The sequence below is a fragment of the Triticum dicoccoides genome, chromosome 2A (assembly GCF_002162155.2).
Source record: "Triticum dicoccoides isolate Atlit2015 ecotype Zavitan chromosome 2A, WEW_v2.0, whole genome shotgun sequence".
Lineage (NCBI taxonomy): Eukaryota > Viridiplantae > Streptophyta > Magnoliopsida > Poales > Poaceae > Triticum > Triticum dicoccoides.
The window spans coordinates 692,744,238-692,758,886 of NC_041382.1; positions in this window are offsets into that span (position 1 = coordinate 692,744,238).

Here is a 14,649-nt window from a genome sequence, read left to right on the forward strand (position 1 = left end):
CGTGGGCCCCCTGTTGCTCCACCGACGTACTTCTTCCTCCTATATATACCCACGTATCCCCAAACGATCAGAACAGGAGTCAAAACCCTAATTCCACCGCCGTAACTTTCTGTATCCACGAGATCCCATCTTGGGGCCTGTTTCGGAGCTCCGCCGGAGGGGGCATCGATCACGGAGGGCTTCTACATCAACACCATAGCCTCTCCGATGAAGTGTGAGTAGTTTACTTCAGACCTACGGTCCATAGTTAGTAGCTAGATGGCTTCTTCTCTCTTTTTGGATCTCAATACAATGTTCTCCCCCTCTCTTGTGGAGATCTATTCGATGTAATCTTCTTTTTGCGGTGTGTTTGTTGAGAACGATGAATTGTGGGTTTATGATCAAGTCTATCTATCAATAATATTTGAATCTTCTCTGAGTTCTTTTATGTATGATTGGTTATCTTTGCAAGTCTCTTCGAATTATCAGTTTGGTTTGGCCTACTAGATTGATCTTTCTTGCAATGGGAGAAGTGCTTAGCTTTGGGTTCAATCTTGTGGTGTCCTTTCCCGGTGACAGTAAGGGAAGCAAGGCACGTATTGTATTGTTGTCATCGAGGATAACAAGATGGGGTTTTCTTCATATTGCATGAGTCTATCCCTCTACATCATGTCATCTTGCTTAAGGCGTTACTCTATTTTTAACTTAATACTCTAGATCCATGCTGGATAGCGGTCGATGAGTGGAGTAATAGTAGTAGATGCAGGCAGGAGTCGGTCTACTTGTCTCGGACGTGATGCCTATATACATGATCATACGTAGATATTTTCATAACTATGCTCAATTCTGTCAATTGCTCAACAGTAATTTGTTCACCCACCGTAGAATACTTATGCTCTCGAGAGAATCCACTAGTGAAACCTATGGCCCCCGGGTCTATCTTTATCATATTAATCTCCTACTACTTAGTTATTTACTTTGCCATTTACTTTGCCTTTATTTTACTTTGCATATTTATCATAAAAATACCAAAAATATTATCTTATCATATCTATCAGATCTCACTCTCGTAAGTGGCCCTATAGGGATTGAGAACCCTATTTGTGTTGGTTGCGAGGATTTATTTGTTTTGTACAGGTACGAGGGACTCGCACGTAGCCTCCTACTGGATTGGTACCTTGGTTCTCAAAAACTGAGGGAAATACTTACGCTACTTTGCTGCATCATCCCTTCCTCTTCGGGGAAAATCAACGCAGTGCTAAAAGAGGTAGCAAGAAGGATTTCTGGCGCCGTTGCCGGGGAGGTCTAGGCAAAAGTCAACATACCAAGTACCCATCACATACCCTTATCTCCCGCATTACATTATTTGCCATTTGCCTCTCGTTTTCCTCTCCCCCCAATTCACCCTTGCCGTTTTATTCGCCCTCTCTCTCTCTCTATCCTCCCTCTCTTTCTCTATTTGCCCCTTTTTGTCTGCTTGCTTTTTGTTTGCTTGTTTGTCGCAATGGCTCAAGATAATACTAAATTGTGTGACTTCACCAATACCAACAACAATGATTTTATTAGCACTCTGATTGCTTCTCTTACCGATGCTGAATCTTGTGAAATTAATACTGCTTTGCTGAATCTTGTCATGAAAGATCTGTTCTCCGACCTTCCTAGTGAAGATGCCGCTACCCATCTAAATAGCTTCTTTGATTTGTGTGACATGCAAAAGAAGAAAGATGTGGATAATGATATTGTTAAATTGAAGCTATTTCCTTTTTCGCTTAGAGATCGTGCTAAAGCTTGGTTTTCGTCTTTGCCTAAAAATAGTATTGATTCATGGAACAAGTGCAAAGGTGCTTTTATCTCTAAGTATTTTCCTCCCGCAAAGATCATCTCTCTTAAAAATGATATTATGAATTTTAAGCAACTTGATCATGAACATGTTGCGCAAGCTTGGGAGAGAATGAAACTAATGATACGTAATTGCCCTACTCATGGTTTAAATTTGTGGATGATTATACAAAAAATTTATGCCGGATTGAATTTTGCTTCTAGAAATCTTTTGGATTCGGCCGCGGGAGGCACTTTTATGGAAATCACCTTACGAGAAGCTACTAAACTCCTAGATAATATTATGGTTAATTATTCTCAATGGCATACTGAAAGATCTACTAATAAAAAGGTGCATGCGATAGAAAAAATTAATGTTTTGAGTGGAAAGATGGATGAAGTTATGAAATTATTTGCTAATAGGAGTGACTCTTCTGATCCTAATGATATGCCCTTGTCTACTTTGATTGAGAATAATAATGAATCTATGGATGTGAATTTTGTTGGTAGGAACAATTTTGGTAATAATGCGTATAGAGGAAATTTCAATCCTAGGCCTTATCCTAGTAATCCCTCTAATGATTATGGTAATTCCTACAACAATTCCTATGGAAATTATAATAAGATGCCCTCTGATTTTTATTCTAATATTAAATAATTTATTACTTCGCAAAAGAATTTTAATGCTATGATTGAAGAAAAATTGCTTAAGATTGATGATTTGGCTAGGAACGTTGATAGAATTGCTCTTGATGTTGATTCTTTGAAACTTAGATCTATTCCAGCTAAACATGATATCAATGAGTCTCTCAAAGCCATGAGAATTTCCATTGACGAGTGCAAAGAAAGAACCGGATGCGTGCTAAGAAAGATGCCTTTATAAAAGCGTGTTCTTCTAGTTCCTATGAAAATAATGATGAAGGTCTAAAAGTTATTGATGTGTCCCCTATTAAATCTTTGTTTTGCGATATGAATCTTGATCATGATGGGACTAAATATGATCCACCTTTACCTAGAAGGCATTCCAAGAATTCTGAATCTTTTGATCTTGATGCTAAATTTGATAAAAGTGGGATTGAAGAAATTAAAACCCTAGATGTTGCTAAACCCACTATTATGGATTTGAAGGAACTTAACTATGAAAATTGCTCTTTGGTTGATTGTATTTCCTTGTTGCAATCCGTGCTAAATTCTCCTCACGCTTATAGTCAAAATAAAGCGTTTACTAAACATATCGTTGATGCCTTGATGCAATCTTATGAAGAAAAACTTGAATTGGAAGTTTCTATCCTAGAAAACTTTATGATGAGTGGGAACCAACTATTAAAATTAAAATTAAAGATCATGAATGCTATGCTTTATGTGATTTGGGTGCTAGTGTTTCCACGATTCCAAAGACTTTGTGTGATTTGTTAGGTTTCCGTGATTTTGATGATTGCTCTCTAAACTTGCACCTTGCGGATTCCACTATTAAGAAACCTATGGGAAGAATTAATGATGTTATTATTGTTGCAAATAGGAATTATGTGCCCGTAGATTTTATTGTTCTTGACATAGATTGCAATCGTTCATGTCCTATTATTCTTGGTAGACCTTTCCTTAGAACGATTGGTGCAATTATTGATATGAAGGAAGGAAATATTAGATTCCAATTTCCGTTAAGGAAAGGCATGGAACACTTTCCTAGAAAGAAATTAAATTACCTTATAAATCTATTATGAGAGCCACTTATGGATTGCCTACCAAAGATGGCAATACCTAGATCTATTCTTGCTTGTTATGCCTAGCTAGGGGCGTTAAACGATAGCACTTGTTGGGAGGCAACCCAATTTATTTTTATTCCTTGCTTTTTTTTCTCCTATTTAGTAATAAATAAATTATCTAGCCTCTGTTTTGGTTATGTTTTTTGTGTTTAATTAGTGTTTGTGCCAAGTAGAACCGTTGGGAAGACTTGGGGAAAGTCTTGTTGAACTTGCTGTAAAAAACAGAAACTTTAGCGCTTACGAGAACTGCTGTCATTTTTATTTGGAAAGTGCTATTTAGTTAATTATTTTTGCAGATGATTAATAGATAAATTACTCAACTCCAGAAATTTATTTTAGAATTTTTTGGGTTCCAGATCTTGCGCTAGCTACAGATTACTACAGACTGTTCTGTTTTTGACAGATTCTGTTTTGCGTGTGTTGTTTGCTTATTTTGATGAATCTATGGCTAGTAAATTAGTTTATAAACCATAGAGAAGTTGGAATACAGTAGGTATAACACCCATATAAATAAATAATGAGTTCATTACAGTACCTTGAATTGGTCTTTTGTTTTCTTTTGCTAACGGAGCTCACGAGATTTTCTACTTTAAGTTTTGTGTTGTGAAGTTTTCAAGTTTTGGGTAAAGATTTGATGGATTATGGAACAAGGAGTGGCAAGAGCCTAAGATTGGGGATGCCCATGGCACCCCCAAGATAATCTAAGGACACCTAAAAGACAAAGCTTGGGATGCCCCGGAAGGCATCCCCTCTTTCGTCTACTTCTATCGGTAACTTTACTTGGAGCTATATTTTTATTCGCCACATGATATGTGTTTTGCTTGGAGCGTCTTGTATGATTTGAGTCTTTGCTTGTTAGTTTACCACAATCATACTTGCTGTACACATCATTTGAGAGAGCCATACATGATTTGGAATTTTTTAGAATACTCTATGTGCTTCGCTTATATCTTTTGAGTTATATAATTTTGCTCTAGTGCTTTGCTTATACCTTTTAGAGCACGGTGGTGGATTTGTTTTATAGAACTATTGATCTCTCATGCTTCACTTAGATTATTTTGAGAGTCTTAATAGCATGGTAATTTGCTTAAAATCCTAATATGCTTGGTATGCAAGATTAATAATAAAACTTTCTTATGAGTGTGTTGAATACTAAGAGAAGTTTGATGCTTGATAATTGTTTTGAGATATGGAGGTAATAATATCAAAGTCGTGCTAGTTGAGTAGTTGTGAAATTGAGAAATACTTGTGTTGAAGTTTGCAAGTCCCGTAGCATGCACGTATGGTAAACGTTATGCAACAAATTTGAAACATGAGGTGTTATTTGATTGTCTTCCTTATGAGTGGCGGTCAGGGACGAGCGATGGTCTTTTCCTACCTATCTATCCCCCTAGGAGCATGCATGTAGTACCGAGGTTTTTGATGACTTGTAGATTTTTGCAATAAGTATGTGAGTTCTTTATGACTAATGTTGAGTCCATGGATTATACGCACTCTCACCCTTCCATCCTTGCTAGCCTCTTCGGTACCATGCATTGCCCTTTCTCACATTGAGAGTTGGCACAAACTTCGTCGGTGCATCCAAACCCCGTGATATGATACACTCTTTCACACATAAACCTCCTTATATCTTCCTCAAAACAGCCACCATACCTACCTATTATGGCATTTCCATAGCCATTCCGAGATATATTGCCATGCAACTTTCCATCATTCCGTTCATCATGACACATTCATCATTGTCATATTGCTTAGCATGATAATGTAGTTGACATAGTATTTGTGGCAAAGCCACCGTTCATAATTCTTTCATACATGTCACTCTTGGTTCATTACATATCCCGGTACACCGCCGGAGGCATTCATATAGAGTCATCTTTGTTCTAGTATCGAGTTGTAATCATTGAGTTGTAAATAAATAGAAGTGTGATGACCATCATTTTCTAGAGCATTGTCCCATGTGAGGAATAAAAAAAAAGAGAGAAGGCCCAAAAAAGAGAAAGGCCATAAAAAAGAAAATGCCATAAAAAAGAAAATGCCCAAAAAGAAAAAAAAAGAGAAAAAGAGAGAAGGGACAATGTTACTATCCTTTGCCACACTTGTGCTTCAAAGTAGCACCATGATGTTCATAGTAGAGAGTCTCTCATGTTATCACTTTCATATACTAGTGGGAATTTTTCATTATAGAACTTGGCTTGTATATTCCAACAATGGGCCTCCTCAAGTGCCCTAGGTCTTCATGAGCAAGCAAGTTGGATGCACACCCACTAGTTTATTTTGTTGAGCTTTCATACATTTATAGCTCTAGTGCATCCGTTGCATGGCAATCCCTACTCCTTGCATTAACATTAATTGGTGGGCATCTCCATAGCCCATTGATTAGCCTCGTTGATGTGAGACTTCCTCCTTTTTTGTCTTCTCCGCATAACCCCCCTCATCATATTCTATTCCACCTATAGTGCTATGTCCATGTCTCGCGCTCATATATTGCGTGAAAGTTTATAGGTTTGAGATTACTAAAGTATGAAACAATTTCTTGGCTTGTCATCGGGGTTGTGCATGATGATAGCATTCTTGTGTGACGAAAATGAAACATGACTAAACCATATGATTTTGTAGGGATGAACTTTCTTTGGCCATGTTATTTTGAGAAGACATAATTGCTTAGTTAGTATGCTTGAAGTATTATCATTTTTATGTCAATATGAACTTTTGTCTTAAATCTTTCGGATCTGAATATTCATACCACAATTAAGAAGAAGTACATTAAAATTATGCCAAGTAGCACTCCGCATCAAAAAAATTTGTTTTTATCATTTACCTACTCGAGGACGAGCAGGAATTAAGCTTGGGGATGCTTGATACGTCTCCAACGTATCTGTAATTTTTGATTGCTCCATGCTATATTATCTACTGTTTTGGACATTATTGGGCTTTGTTATCTACTTTTATATTATTTTTGGGACTAACCTATTAACCGGAGGCCCGACCCAGAATTGTTGTTTTTTGCCTGTTTTAGGGTTTCGAAGAAAAGGAATATCAAACGGAGTCCAAACGGAATGAAACCTTCGGGAACGTGATTTTCTCACCGAATACAACTCGGGAAACTTGGACCCTACGTCAAGCCAATTAACAGGAGGCCACGAGGTAGGGGGCGCGCCTGCCCCCCCCAGGGGCGCCCTCCACCCTCGTGGGCCCCCTGTTGCTCCACCGACGTACTTCTTCCTCCTATGTATACCCATGTACCCCCAAACGATCAGAACAGGAGCCAAAACCCTAATTCCACCGCCGTAACTTTCTGCATCCACGAGATCCCATCTTGGGGCCTATTCCGGAGCTCCGCCGAAGGAGGCATCGATCACGGAGGGCTTCTACATCAACACCATAGCCTCTACGATGAAGCGTGAGTAGTTTACTTCAGACCTACAGGTCCATAGTTAGTAGCTAGTGTTGGGGAACATAGTAATTTCAAAATTTTCCTACGCACATGCAAGATCATGGTGATGCATAGCAATGAGAGGGAGAGTGTTGTCCACGTACCCTCGTAGACCGAAAGCGGAAGCGTTAGCATAACGCGGTTGATGTAGTCGTACGTCTTCAAGATCCGACCGATCCAAGTACCGAACGCACGGCACCTCCGAGTTCAGCACACGTTCATCTCGATGACGTCCCGCGAACTCCGATCCAGCAGAGCTTCACGGGAGAGTTCCGTCAGCACGACGGCATGGTGACGGTCATGATGTTGCTACCGACGCAAGGCTTCGCCTAAGCACCGCTACGATATGACCGAGGTGGAATATGGTGGAGGGGGGCACCACACACGGCTGGGAGAGATCAACTGATCAACTTGTGTGTCTAGAGGTGCCCCCTGCCCCTATATAAGGAGCAAGGGGGGAGATCGGCCGGCCCTCTATGGGCGCACCAGGAGGAGGAGTCCTCCTCCTAGTAGGAGCAGGACTCCCCTTTCCTACTCCTACTAGGAGGAGGAAAGGAAGGAGGAGAAGGAGAAGGAAGGAGAAGGAGGAAAAGGAGGAAAGGGGGGGCCGGCCCCCTAGTCCAATTCGGTTTGGGCTAGGGGGGGCGCGCGCCCTGCCTCCTCTATTCCACCACTTGGCCCATGAGGCCCATTACTTCTTCCTCGTATTTTCGTAACTCCCCGGTACCCTCGAAAATACCCGAATCACTCGGAACCTTTCCGATGTCCGAATATAGTCGTCCAATATATCGATCTTTACGTATTGACCATTTCGAGACTCCTCGTCATGTCCCCAGTCTCATCCGGGACTCCAAACTACCTTCGATACATCAAATCACATAAACTCATAATACAATCGTCACCGAAACTTTAAGCGTGCGGACCCTACGGGTTCGAGAACTATGTAGACATGACCGAGACATGTCTCCGGTCAATAACCAATAGCGGAACCTGGATGCTCATATTGGCTCCCACATATTCTACGAAGATCTTTATCGGTCAGACCGCATAACAACATACGTTGTTCCCTTTGTCATCGGTATGTTACTTGCCCGAGATTCGATCGTCGGTATCTCAATACCTAGTTCAATCTCGTTACCGGCAAGTCTCTTTACTCGTTCTGTAATACATCATTCCGCAACTAACTCATTAGTTGCAATGCTTGCAAGGCTTAAGTGATGTGCATTACTGAGAGGGCCCAGAGATACCTCTCCGACAATCGGAGTGACAAATCCTAATCTCGAAATACGCCAACCCAACAAGTACCTTCGAAGACACCTGTAGAGCACCTTTATAATCACCCAGTTACGTTGTGACGTTTGGTAGCACACAAAGTGTTCCTCTGGTAAACGGGAGTTGCATAATCTCATAGTCATAGGAACATGTATAAGTCATGAAGAAAGCAATAGCAACAAACTAAACGATCAAGTGCTATGCTAACGGAATGGGTCAAGTCAATCAAATCATTCTCCTAATGATGTGATCTCGTTAATCAAATGACAACTCATGTCTATGGTTAGGAAACATAACCATCTTTGATCAACGAGCTAGTCAAGTAGAGGCATACTAGTGACACTCTGTTTGTCTATGTATTCACACATGTATTATGTTTCTGGTTAATACAATTCTAGCATGAATAATAAACATTTATCATGATATAAGGACATAAAAAATAACTTTATTATTGCCTTTAGGGCATATTTCCTTCAATCTCCCACTTGCACTAGAGTCAATAATCTAGTTCACATCGCCATGTGATTTAATACCAATAGTTCACGTCATCATGTGATTAACACCCATAGTTCACATCGACATGTGACCAACACCCAAAGGGTTTACTAGAGTCAATAATCTAGTTCACATCGCTATGTGATTAACACCCAAAGAGTAATGAGGTGTGATCATGTTTTGCTTGTGAGAGAAGTTTAGTCAATGGGTCTGCCACATTCAGATCCGTAAGTATTTTGCAAATTTCTTTGTCAACAATGCTCTGCACAGAGCTACTCTAGCTAATTGCTCCCACTTTCAATATGTATCCAGATTGAGATTTAGAGTCATATGGATTAGTGTCAAAATTTGCATCGACGTAACCCTTTACGACGAACCTTTTGTCACTTCCATAATCGAGAAACATATCCTTATTCCACTAAGGATAATTTTGACCAATGTCCAGTGATCTACTCCTAGATCACTATTGTACTCCTTTGCCAAACTCAGGGCAGGGTATACAATAGGTCTGGTACACAGCATGGCATACTTTATAGAACCTATGGCCGAGGCATAGGGAATGACTTTCATTCTCTCTCTATCTTCTGCCGTGGTCGGGTTTTGAGTCTTACTCAACTTCACACCTTGTAACACAGGCAAGAACTCCTTCTTTGACTGTTCCATTTTGAACTACTTCAAAATCTTGTCAAGGTATGTACTCATTGAAAAACTTATCAAGCGTCTTGATCTATCTCTATAGATCTTGATGCTCAATATGTAAGCAGCTTCACCGAGGTCTTTCTTTGAAAAAAAACTCCTTTCAAACATTCCTTTATGCTTTGCAGAATATTTCTACAGCATCTCCGATCAACAATATGTCATACATATACTTATCAGAAATGATGTAGTGCTCCCACTCACTTTCTTGTAAATACAGGCTTCACTGCAAGTCTGTATAAAACTATATGCTTTGATCAACTTATCAAATCGTATATTCCAACTCCGAGATGCTTGCACCAGTCCATAGATGGATCGCTGGAGTTTGCATATTTTGTTAGTACCTTTAGGATCGACAAAACCTTCTGGTTGCATCATATACAACTCTTCTTTAATAAATCCTATTAAGGAATGCAATTTTGTTTATCCATTTGCCAGATTTCATAAAATGTGGCAATAGCTAACATGATTCGGACAGACTTAAGCATAGATACGAGTGAGAAATTCTCATCGTGGTCAACACCTTGAACTTGTCGAAAACCTTTTTGCGACAATTCTAGCTTTGTAGATAGTAACACTACTATCAGCGTCCATCTTCCTCTTGAAGATCCATTTAATCTCAATGGCTCGCCGATCTTTGGGCAAGTCAATCAAAGTCCATACTTTGTTCTTATACATGGATCTCATCTAAGATTTCATGGCCTCAAGCCATTTCACAGAATCTGGGCTCATCATCGCTTCATCATAGTTCGTAGGTTCGTCATGGTCAAGTAACATGATCTCCAGAACAGGATTACCGTACCACTCTGGTGCGGATCTCACTCTGGTTTACCTACGAGGTTCAGTAGTAACTTGATCTGAAGTTACATGATCATCATCATTAGCTTCCTCACTAATTGGTGTAGTAGTCATAGGAACAGATTTCTGTGATGAACTACTTTCCAATAAGGGAGCAGGTACAGTTACCTCATCAAGTTCTAATTTTCTCCCACTCACTTCTTTCGAGAGAAACTCCTTCTCTAGAAAGGATCCATTCGCAGCAATGAATATCTTGCGTTCGGATCTGTGATAGAAGGTGTACCCAACATTTTCTTTTGGGTATCCTATGAAGACGCACTTCTCCGATTTGGGTTTGAGCTTATCAGGTTGAAACTTTTTCACATAAGCTTTGCAACCTCAAACTTTAAGAAACGACAGCTTAGGTTTCTTGCCAAACCATAGTTCATACGGTGTCGTCTCAACGGATTTAGATGGTGCCCTATTTAACATGAATGTAGCTGCCTCTAATGCATAACCTCAAAACTATAGTGGTTAATCGGTAAGAAACATCATAGATTGCACTATATCCAATAATAGTACGGTTATGACGTTCGGACACACCATTATGTTGTGGTGTTCCAGGTGGCACGATTTTGTGAAACTATTCCACATTGTTGAAGACCAAACTTGTAACTCAAATATTTGTCTCAGCGATCAGATCGTAGAAACTTTATTTTCTTGTCACGATGATTTTCCACTTCACTCTGAAGTTTTTGAACTTTTCAAATGTTTTAGACTTATGTTTCATCAAGTAGATATACCCATATCTGCTCAAATCATCTGTGAAGGTCAGAAAATAACGATACCCGCCGCGAGCCTCAACATGCATCGGACTGCATACATCAGTATGTATTATTTCCAATAAGTCAGTTGCTTGCTCCATTGTTCCAGAGAACAGAGTCTTAGTCATCTTGCCCATGAGGCACGGTTCGCAAGCATCAACTGATTCATAATCAAGTGATTCCAAAAGCCCATCAGCATGGATTTTCTTCATGCGCTTTACACCAATATGACCTAAACGGCAGTGCCACAAATAAGTTGCACTATCATTATTAACTTTGCATCTTTTGGCTTCAATATTATGAGAATGTGTATCACCACAATCGAGATCCAACAAACCATTTTCATTGGGAGTATGACCATAGAAGGTTTTATTCATGTAAACAGAACAACAATTTATTCTCTTACTTAAATGAATAACTGTATTGCAATAAACATGATCAAATCATATTCATGCTCAACGCAAACACCAAATAACACTTATTTAGGTTCAACACTAATCCCGAAAGTATAGGGAGTGTGCGGTGATGATCATATCAATCTTGGAACCACTTCCAACACACATCGTCACTTCACCCTTAACTAGTCTCTGTTCATTCTGCAACTCCCGTTTCGAGTTACTACTCTTAGCAACTGAACCAGTATCAAATACCGAGGGGTTGCTATGAACACTAGTAGAATACACATCAATAATCTGTATATCAAATATACCTTTGTTCACTTTGCCATCCTTCTTATCAGCCAAATACTTGGGGCAGTTCCGCTTCCAGTGACCAGTCCCTTTGCAGTAGAAGCACTTAGTCTCAGGCTTAGGACCAGACTTGGGCTTCTTCACTTGAGCAGCAACTTGCTTGTCGTTCTTCTTGAAGTTCCCTTTCTTTCCCTTTGCCCTTTTCTTGAAACTGGTGGTCTTGTTAATTATCAACACTTTATGCTCTTTCTTGATTTCTACCTTCATCGATTTCATCATCATGAAAAGCTCGGGAATCGTTTTCATCATCCCTTGCATACTATAGTTCATCACGAAGTTCTACTAACTTGGTGATGGTGACTAGAGAATTCTGTCAATCACTATTTTATCTGGAAGATTAACTCCCACTTGATTCAAGCAATTGTAGTACCCAGACAATCTGAACACATGCTCACTGCTTGAGCTATTCTCCTCCATCTTTTAGCTATAGAACTTGTTGGAGACTTCATATCTCTCAACTCAGGTATTTGCTTGAAATATTAACTTCAACTCCTGGAACATCCATATGATCCATGACGTTCAAAATGTCTTTGAAGTCCTAATTCTAAGCTGTTAAGCATGGTGCACTAAACTATCAAGTAGTCATCATATTGAGCTAGCCAAACGTTCATGACGTCTGCATCTGCTCCTGCAATAGGTCTGTCACCTAGCGGTGCATTAAGGACATAATTCTTCTGTGTAGCAATGAGGATAAACCTCAGATCACGGATCCAATCCACATCATTGCTACTAACATCTTTCAACTTAGTTTTCTCTAGGAACATATCAAAAATAAAACATGGGAGCTAAATGCGAGCTATTGATCTACAACATAGATATGCTAATACTACCAGGACTAAGTTCATGATAAATTTAAATTCAATTAATCATATTACTTAAGAACTCCCACTTAGAAAGACATCCCTCTAATCTTCTAAGTGATCACGTGATCCAAATCAACTAAACCATAACCGATCATCACGTGAAATGGAGTAGTTTTCAATGGTGAACATCACTATGTTGATCATATCTACTATATGATTCACGCTCGACCTTTCAGTCTCAGTGTTCCGAGGCCATATCTGCATATGCTAGGCTCGTCAAGTTGAACCTGAGTATTCTGCGTGTGCAAAACTGGCTTGCACCCGTTGTAGATGGACGTAGAGCTTATCACACCTGATCATCATGTGGTGTCTGGGCACGACAAACTTTGGCAACGGTGCATACTCAGGGAGAACACTTTTATCTTGAAATTTAGTGAGAGATCATCTTATAATTCTACCGTCAATTAAAGCAAGATAAGAAGCATAAAAGATAAACATCACATGCAATCAAAATATGTGACATGATATGGCCATCATCATCTTGTGCCTTTGATCTCCATCTCCAAAACATCGTCATGATTTCCATCGTCACCGGCATGACACCATGATCTCCATCATCTTGATCTATATCAATGTGTCGTCACATGGTCGTCTCGCCAACTATTGCTCTTGCAACTATTGCTATCGCATAGCGATAATTGTAAAGCAATTATTTGGCGCTTGCATCTTATGCAATAAAGAGACAACCATAAGGCTTCTGTCAGTTGCCGATAACTTCAACAAAACATGATCATCTTATACAACAACTTATATCTCATCACGTCTTGACCATATCACATCACAACATACCCTGCAAAAACAAGTTAGACGTCCTCTACTTTGTTGTTGCAAGTTTTACGTGGCTGCTACGGGCTGAGAAAGAACCATTCTTACCTATGCATCAAAACCACAACGATAGTTTGTCAAGTTAGTGATGTTTTAACCTTCTCAAGGACCGGGCGTAGCCACACTCGGTTTAACTAAAGTTGGAGAAACTGACACCCGCTAGTCACCTATGGGCATAGCACGGCGGTAAAACCAGTCTCGCGTAAGCGTACGCGTAATGTCGGTTCGGGCCGCTTCATCCAACAATATCGCCGAACCAAAGTGTGACATGCTGGTAAGCAGTATGACTTATATCACCCACAACTCCCTTGTGTTCTACTCATGCATATGACATCTACGCATAAAACCTGGCTCGGATGCCACTGTGGGGGAACGTAGTAATTTCAAAATTTTCCTACGCACACGCAAAATCATGGTGATGCATAGCAACGAGAGGGAGAGTGTTGTCCACGTACCCTCGTAGACCGAAAGCGGAAGCGTTAGCACAACACGGTTGATGTAGTCGTATGTCTTCACGATCTGACCGATCCAAGTACCGAACGCACGGCACCTCCGAGTTCAGCACACGTTCAGCTCAATGATGTCTCGCGAGCTCCGATCCAGCAGAGCTTCATGGGAGAGTTCCGTCAGCACGACGGCGTGGTGACAGTGATGATGTTGCTACCGACGCGGGGATTCGCCTAAGCACCGTTGCGATATGACCGAGGTGGAATATGGTGGAGGGGGGCACCGCACACGGCTGGGAGAGATCAACTGATCAACTTGTGGGTCTAGAGGTGCCCCCCTACCCCTGTATATAAAGGAGCAAGGGGGGAGGCCGGCCGGCCCTCTATGGGCGCGCCAGGAGGAGTCCTCCTCCTCCTAGTAGGAGTAGGACTCCCCTTTCCTACTCCTAATAGGAGGAGGAAAGGAAGGAGAAGGAAGGAGAAGGAGGAAAAGGAGGAAAGGGGGGTCGGCCCCCTAGTCCAATTCGGTTTGGGCTAGGGGGCCGCGCGCCCTGCCTCCTCTCTTCCACCACTTGGCCCATGAGGCCCATTACTTCTTCCTCGTATTCCCGTAACTCTTCGGTACCCCCGAAAATACCCGAATCACTCGGAACCTTTCCGACGTCCGAATATAGTCGTCCAATATATCGATCTTTATGTCTCGACC